The sequence below is a fragment of the Nansenia antarctica genome, assembly GCF_963989245.1.
Source record: "Nansenia antarctica genome assembly, chromosome: 11".
Taxonomy (NCBI): Eukaryota; Metazoa; Chordata; class Actinopteri; order Argentiniformes; family Microstomatidae; genus Nansenia; species Nansenia antarctica.
Genome location: NC_137681.1, coordinates 30,924,693 through 30,932,192, shown reverse-complemented (window position 1 = coordinate 30,932,192; position 7,500 = coordinate 30,924,693).

Below are 7,500 nucleotides of genomic sequence, written 5' to 3'. Positions count from 1 at the left end.
TATGAGAGAGAGAGAGAGAGAGAGAGAAATGACAGAGGTGTGTATGAGAGAGAGAGAGAGAAATGACAGAGGTGTGTATGAGAGAGAGAGAGAGAGAAATGACAGAGGTGTGTATGAGAGAGAGAGAGGTTACAAAGGTGTGCAGAATGAGTCATGAGTACTGCAGTGAGAGAATGAGGGATAGAGAGAGAGAGAGAGAGAGAGAGAGAGAGAGAGAGAGATCTTTCTCTCTTTCTCTCTCTCTCTCTGACCATTTAGAGAAGCTCAGTGCAGTATTCATAGATACTCCTAAAGGTCAAGGTGCCTCCCCCCCCTCACCCCCCCCCCCTCTACCCCTCCTTCCCTACACCCCCAACCAAGCATGCGTTCATTAAAACAGAACAATCATCAGGAAGGGAGGAAGGGAGGTCAGTTAGTAAAGAGAGGAGGATGATACACAAGCCAGTCTGAAGACATCCCCTAGCCCCTCCAATGTTACCCCCCCCCCCATATCTGGTGTCTGCACCCCAGGGGGGTGGGGGTTGCAGGGGGGGGCAGCGTTGGGGGCTAGGAGGTGTTTTCTCTGGACTGAAACACTCAAACACTCAGGAGGAACATCTAGAACCTTCAGAGGCGGCTCAGTTGGGAAATACAGACACACTGCACTTCCTGGTCATGTGACGAGTGGGGGGGGGGGGGTGGGTGGGTTCACCACGACACAGCACGATGGTGAGACTGTCACAGCCTGGGTGGGTCTGTCACAGAGTGGGTGGGTCTGTCACAGAGTGGGTGGGTCTGTCACAGAGTGGGTGGGTGTGTCACAGAGTGGGTGGGTCTGTCACAGAGTGGGTGGGTGTGTCACAGTGTGGGTGGGTGTGTCACAGAGTGGGTGGGTGTGTCACAGAGTGGGTGGGTGTGTCACAGAGTGGGTGGGTGTGTCACAGAGTGGGTGGGTGTGTCACAGAGTGGGTGGGTGTGTCACAGAGTGGGTGGGTGTGTCACAGTGTGGGTGGGTCTGTCACAGAGTGGGTGGGTGTGTCACAGAGTGGGTGGGTGTGTCACAGAGTGGGTGGGTCTGTCACAGTGTGGGTGGGTGTGTCACAGAGTGGGTGGGTGTGTCACAGAGTGGGTGGGTGTGTCACAGAGTGGGTGGGTGTGTCACAGAGTGGGTGGGTGTGTCACAGAGTGGGTGGGTGTGTCACAGTGTGGGTGGGTCTGTCACAGAGTGGGTGGGTGTGTCACAGAGTGGGTGGGTGTGTCACAGAGTGGGTGGGTCTGTCACAGTGTGGGTGGGTGTGTCACAGAGTGGGTGGGTGTGTCACAGAGTGGGTGGGTGTGTCACAGAGTGGGTGGGTGTGTCACAGAGTGGGTGGGTGTGTCACAGAGTGGGTGGGTGTGTCACAGAGTGGGTGGGTGTGTCACAGTGTGGGTGGGTCTGTCACAGAGTGGGTGGGTCTGTGACAGCAGTGTTGTTGCTATGTAACAGAGGTGTTGCTATGTGACAGCATTGTTGTTGCTATGTGACAGCGGTGTTGCTATGTGACAGTGTTGCTATGTGACAGCAGTGTTGTTGCTATGTGACAGAGGTGTTGCTATGTGGCAGAGGTGTTGCTATGTGACTGCAGTGTTGTTGCTATGTGACAGCAGTGGTGTTGCTATGTGACAGCGGTGTTGTTGCTATGTGACAGAGGTGTTGCTCTGTGACGGGTGTGTTGCTTTGTGACAGGGGTGGTGGGGGGGACAGGGGGTATCTGAGGGAGGGGTGGTGGGGGGGGGTGGGCAGGGGGTAAGGAGATATGAAGCCCTGAATGGGATAATGATGTTTGTGAAAACAGCCGGGCTGAGGTGGTAGAAGCAGTGTGCTGTCAATGGCAATGTACAAACACTCAACAACAACCTTCCGTAGGCTAAGGACGTATGCTAGGCTAAGGAGGTATGCTAGGCTAAGTATTTATACTAGGCTAAGGACGTATGCTAGGCTAAGGACTTATGCTAGGCTAAAGACGTATGCTAGGTTAAGGACGTAGGCTAGGCTAAGGATGTATGCTAGGCTAAGTATTTATACTAGGCTAAGGACGTATGCTAGGTTAAGGACGTATGCTAGGTTAAGGACGTATGCTAGGTTAAAGACGTATGCTAGGCTAAGGACGTATGCTAGGCTAAGGACGTAGGCTAGGCTAAGGATGTATGCTAGGTTAAGGATTTATGCTAGGCTAAAGACTACCACGGATAATTATATGAAGAGAAAACATGTTCAGTGAGTTTTGGTGGGTTCTGTGGCGTTTTACACCCTTACGCCCTCCACGGCTCAGCGGCTCAGCGGCTGGTGTTGAGGGTCAGGGTGTTTCAGGCTGGTGTTGAGGGTCAGGGTGTTTCAGGAGGTGAAGGTTTTGAGTTGTTACCATGACAGCCAACATGAGGGTTTAAAGGGTGCGTTTGTAAAATTTGCTCTGGAAATCTGTTCAGCACTCATGGAATGAATGCCCTCTTGTGTCCAATCAAATGATTTTGGTCCCTTTCTGACGTTGAAGCCAGTGTGGAGCGAATTTACCTCAGAGCGAACTTTAGTATATACAATAACGCCACCAAAACGCCACCAAAACATGGACGTCAAAAAGCAACCACAACACACGATGAAGGAGGTCAAAACATTCTGTTGGATTTCCCAAATGCTCTGCTGCCCTGTTTGACATCAGAAAGAAACAGAGAAATGAAAAAAAGAAAACAGAAAAGGTAGTTTGAAGACAGGACAGGAAAGAGAGGAGGAGCGATTTGAGGAGTCCAGAAGAAAGAGGCATAAATAATAAAGCATGACATCATTCACAATGACAGGGCATGATACATCACACACACATACACACACACACACACACACACACACACACACACACACACACACACACACACACACACACACACAAGAAAGACACACACACACAGACACAGACACAAGAAAGAAACACAGAAATTGTGCTGGGACACATGGTAGACTGACACATCTTTCTGAGTCTGACTTGATGGACCAATCAGAATGGAGACTTGATGTTGAAAGGCAGGCGATTGGACAGCTGTGAGTGGGAGGCGGGTTCACAGAGCAAGAGAGGGGGATGATTGGTGTATGGACAGCGAGGTACAAACCAATGAGTTTTCAGCATGTCAACAACAAAGGACATAAACACACATTCACCTTCCTCCCTCGAAGGGCTCTTGAATATGAAACCACAACATAAAAACATTAACACTCGACTGCCAATGGCCGCTGGCCTGAGCTAGATTACTCTTCCTGCTATGACTGGTGGAATGATGATTACCTTGCTTAGTCAAATGTATCGATTGCTTGGGAATAAGGCGTCTGCTAAATGCTTAAAATGGAAATGGAAATGAAGCCACAAAACTATCTGTCACCATGGTAATAATATGGTAATAAAATGGTAAAATCATGGTAATAATATGGTAATAACATGGTAATAACACGGTCTCCTTCTGTCTCTGGTTTGCTAGAAGCGCTTAAAGCAAACGTTGCCCCCCAGCACAGATTATCCTCCCATTCATTCTCACCTCAGTCATTTGGGAGCAACACCATTCCTGACTTTGTGTGTGTGTGTATGTGTGTGTGTGTGTGTGTGTGTGTGTGTGTGTGTGTGTGTGTGTGTGTGTGTGTGTGTGTGTGTGTGTGTGTGTGTGTGTTACCAGTCTGGCAGCCTGTTCCTGTGTGTTGAGTAATGTTTCGCTCCCTGAAACACACGCTTGGCTGAATCTGCCACCTGGACTCTGCATCTGTCACACCGCTGTGACACTTCCCGTTAACCAGCTCCTCTCCACAACTATACTATTATCTACTGTTAACCAGCTCCTCACCACAACTATACTATTATCTACTGTTAACCAGCTCCTCTCCACAACTATACTATTATCTACTGTTAACCAGCTCCTCTCCACAACTATACTATCTACTGTTAACCAGCTCCTCTCCACAACTATACTATCTACTGTTAACCAGCTCCTCTCCACAACTATACTATTATCTACTGTTAACCAGCTCCTCTCCACAACTATACTATTATCTACTGTTAACCAGCTCCTCACCACAACTATACTATCTACTGTTAACCAGCTCCTCACCACAACTATACTATTATCTACTGTTAACCAGCTCCTCACCACAACTATACTATTATCTACTGTTAACCAGCTCCTCACCACAACTATACTATCTACTGTTAACCAGCTCCTCTCCACAACTATACTATTATCTACTGTTAACCAGCTCCTCACCACAACTATACTATCTACTGTTAACCAGCTCCTCACCACAACTATACTATCTACTGTTAACCAGCTCCTCACCACAACTATACTATTATCTACTGTTAACCAGCTCCTCTCCACAACTATACTATCTACTGTTAACCAGCTCTTCTCCACAACTACACTATCTACTGTTAACCAGCTCCTCACCACAACTATACTATTATCTACTGTTAACCAGCTCCTCACCACAACTATACTATTATCTACTGTTAACCAGCTCCTCACCACAACTATACTATTATCTACTGTTAACCAGCTCCTCTCCACAACTATACTATTATCTACTGTTAACCAGCTCCTCTCCACAACTATACTATTATCTACTGTTAACCAGCTCCTCACCATAACTATACTATTATCTACTGTTAACCAGCTCCTCTCCACAACTATACTATCTACTGTTAACCAGCTCCTCTCCACAATTATACTATTATCTACTGTTAACCAGCTCCTCACCATAACTATACTATCTACTGTTAACCAGCTCCTCTCCACAACTATACTATTATCTACTGTTAACCAGCTCCTCTCCACAACTATACTATTATCTACTGTTAACCAGCTCCTCACCATAACTATACTATTATCTACTGTTAACCAGCTCCTCTCCACAACTATACTATCTACTGTTAACCAGCTCCTCTCCACAATTATACTATTATCTACTGTTAACCAGCTCCTCACCACAACTATACTATCTACTGTTAACCAGCTCCTCTCCACAACTATACTATTATCTACTGTTAACCAGCTCCTCACCACAACTATACTATTATCTACTGTTAACCAGCTTCTCTCCACAACTATACTATTATCTACTGTTAACCAGCTCCTCTCCACAACTATACTATCTACTGTTAACCAGCTCCTCACCATAACTATACTATTATCTACTGTTAACCAGCTCCTCTCCACAACTCTACTATCTACTGTTAACCAGCTCCTCACCACAACTATACTATCTACTGTTAACCAGCTCCTCTCCACAACTCTATTATCTACTGTTAACCAGCTCCTCTCCACAACTATACTATCTACTGTTAACCAGCTCCTCTCCACAACTCTACTATTATCTACTGTTAACCAGCTCCTCTCCACAACTATACTATTATCTACTGTTAACCAGCTCCTCTCCACAATTATACTATCTACTGTTAACCAGCTCCTCTCCACAACTATACTATTATCTACTGTTAACCAGCTCCTCTCCACAACTCTACTATCTACTGTTAACCAGCTCCTCTCCACAACTATACTATTATCTACTGTTAACCAGCTCCTCTCCACAACTATACTATCTACTGTTAACCAGCTCCTCTCCACAACTATACTATTATCTACTGTTAACCAGCTCCTCTCCACAACTACACTATTATCTACTGTTAACCAGCTCCTCTCCACAACTACACTATCTACTGTTAACCAGCTCCTCTCCACAACTATACTATCATCTACTGTTAACCAGCTCCTCACCACAACTATACTATCATCTACTGTTAACCAGCTCCTCTCCACAACTATACTATCATCTACTGTTAACCAGCTCCTCTCCACAACTATACTATTATCTACTGTTAACCAGCTCCTCTCCACAACTATACTATTATCTACTGTTAACCAGCTCCTCTCCACAACTACACTATCTACTGTTAACCAGCTCCTCACCACAACTACACTATCTACTGTTAACCAGCTCCTCTCCACAACTATACTATTATCTACTGTTAACCAGCTCCTCACCACAACTATACTAGCTCCTCACCACAACTAGACTATTACAACTATACTATTATCTACTGTTACAATCGCTGTATATAGCTCTTTCTCTCTCTCCCTCTCTCCCTCTCCATTCCTCCCTCTCTCTCCCTCTCCCCTCTCTCTCTCTCTCTCTCCCTCCCTCTCCATTACTCCCTCTCTCTCCTTCTCCCTCTCTCTCTCTCTCTCCCTCTCTATTCCTCCCTCTCTCTCTCTCTCTCTCCCTCTCTCTCTCTCCCTCTCTCTCTCAAGTGCTTGAGACAGACACACTTAACTAGCTCTTCACCACAACAAGGTACTATTATCTATCGCTACAACCGCTGTAACTCTGTAGACGTTAAAGAGGTTTAAAAACACATTAAACAAGCACACATCCTTTATATGTTAATACATCTCATCCACTTCTACAGCTCCCTGACTTCTTGGTGTGTGTTCTCGTAGAGAGCAGTGTATTCATTAATATGACTAAAATAGAGAGAGAGGAGAGAGAGAGAGAGAGAGAGGGAGAGTGACAGAGAGGGAGAGAGAGAGAGGGATGTGTAGTAGAATTAAGTATCTACGGTAAATAGAAAATAGAACAAGGTAGCCTGCCGTCTTCAGATTTCACAGAAAAGGTATTTAATTATATTTTGCAAAAGGAGGACAGTTTACAAGCACAACAGACCAGACATCTGATAGTCAAACTCTCCTCAGAAAAGTCATGACATAGGGAAGACAGGGATGTTTACACATAGTTAACAGGCATGCCCTCAGGTAAGGTCCAAGCCAATCACAGACACTTCCTGTATGAGGAGGGGTTAGCTGTGATGCAAATTATGCATCCAAGGCCATGAACTGGTCTGGTCTGGTCTGGTCTGGCTTTAGATTGTTTGGCCTGAGGAACACAAAGGCCAGGAACTGCTTCAGATTGGCCTGGTCTAGGTGTAGGTCAGGAGAAAAGAGCAGGTCTTTGTGATCATTTAAATGTGTTTGTTGTCTAGCCAATGTCAAGCTTCAAGTAGAGAAACTGGATTCCATTGGAGAAGACTAGAGGAAATCCGTTTTCTATAGACTGGGGTGTGTTAATGTGTCGATTCACCCTCAGACAGTCACTTTCTCAAAGCAATGACAAGTTTCACAAAATGTCTTCCCACTATACTTATGACAAAACATTTTTTATCAAAATAATAATTTTCTCCTACAGATGGAGAGAGAATGAGAGAGAGAGAGATAGAGAGATGGAGAGAGAGAGAGGGGAGAGAGAGAGAGGGATGGAGAGAGAAGGAGACAGAGAGAGAGGGAGAGAGAGACGGAGAGAGAGAGATGGAGAGAGAGAGAGAGGGAGAGAGAGAGAGGGAGAGAGAGAGACAGAGAGAGAGGGAGAGAGAGAGAGACAGAGAGAGAGGGAGAGAGAGAGAGGGGAGAGAGAGAGACAGAGGAGAGAGAGGGAGAGAGAGAGAGAAGGGACTAGAGAGA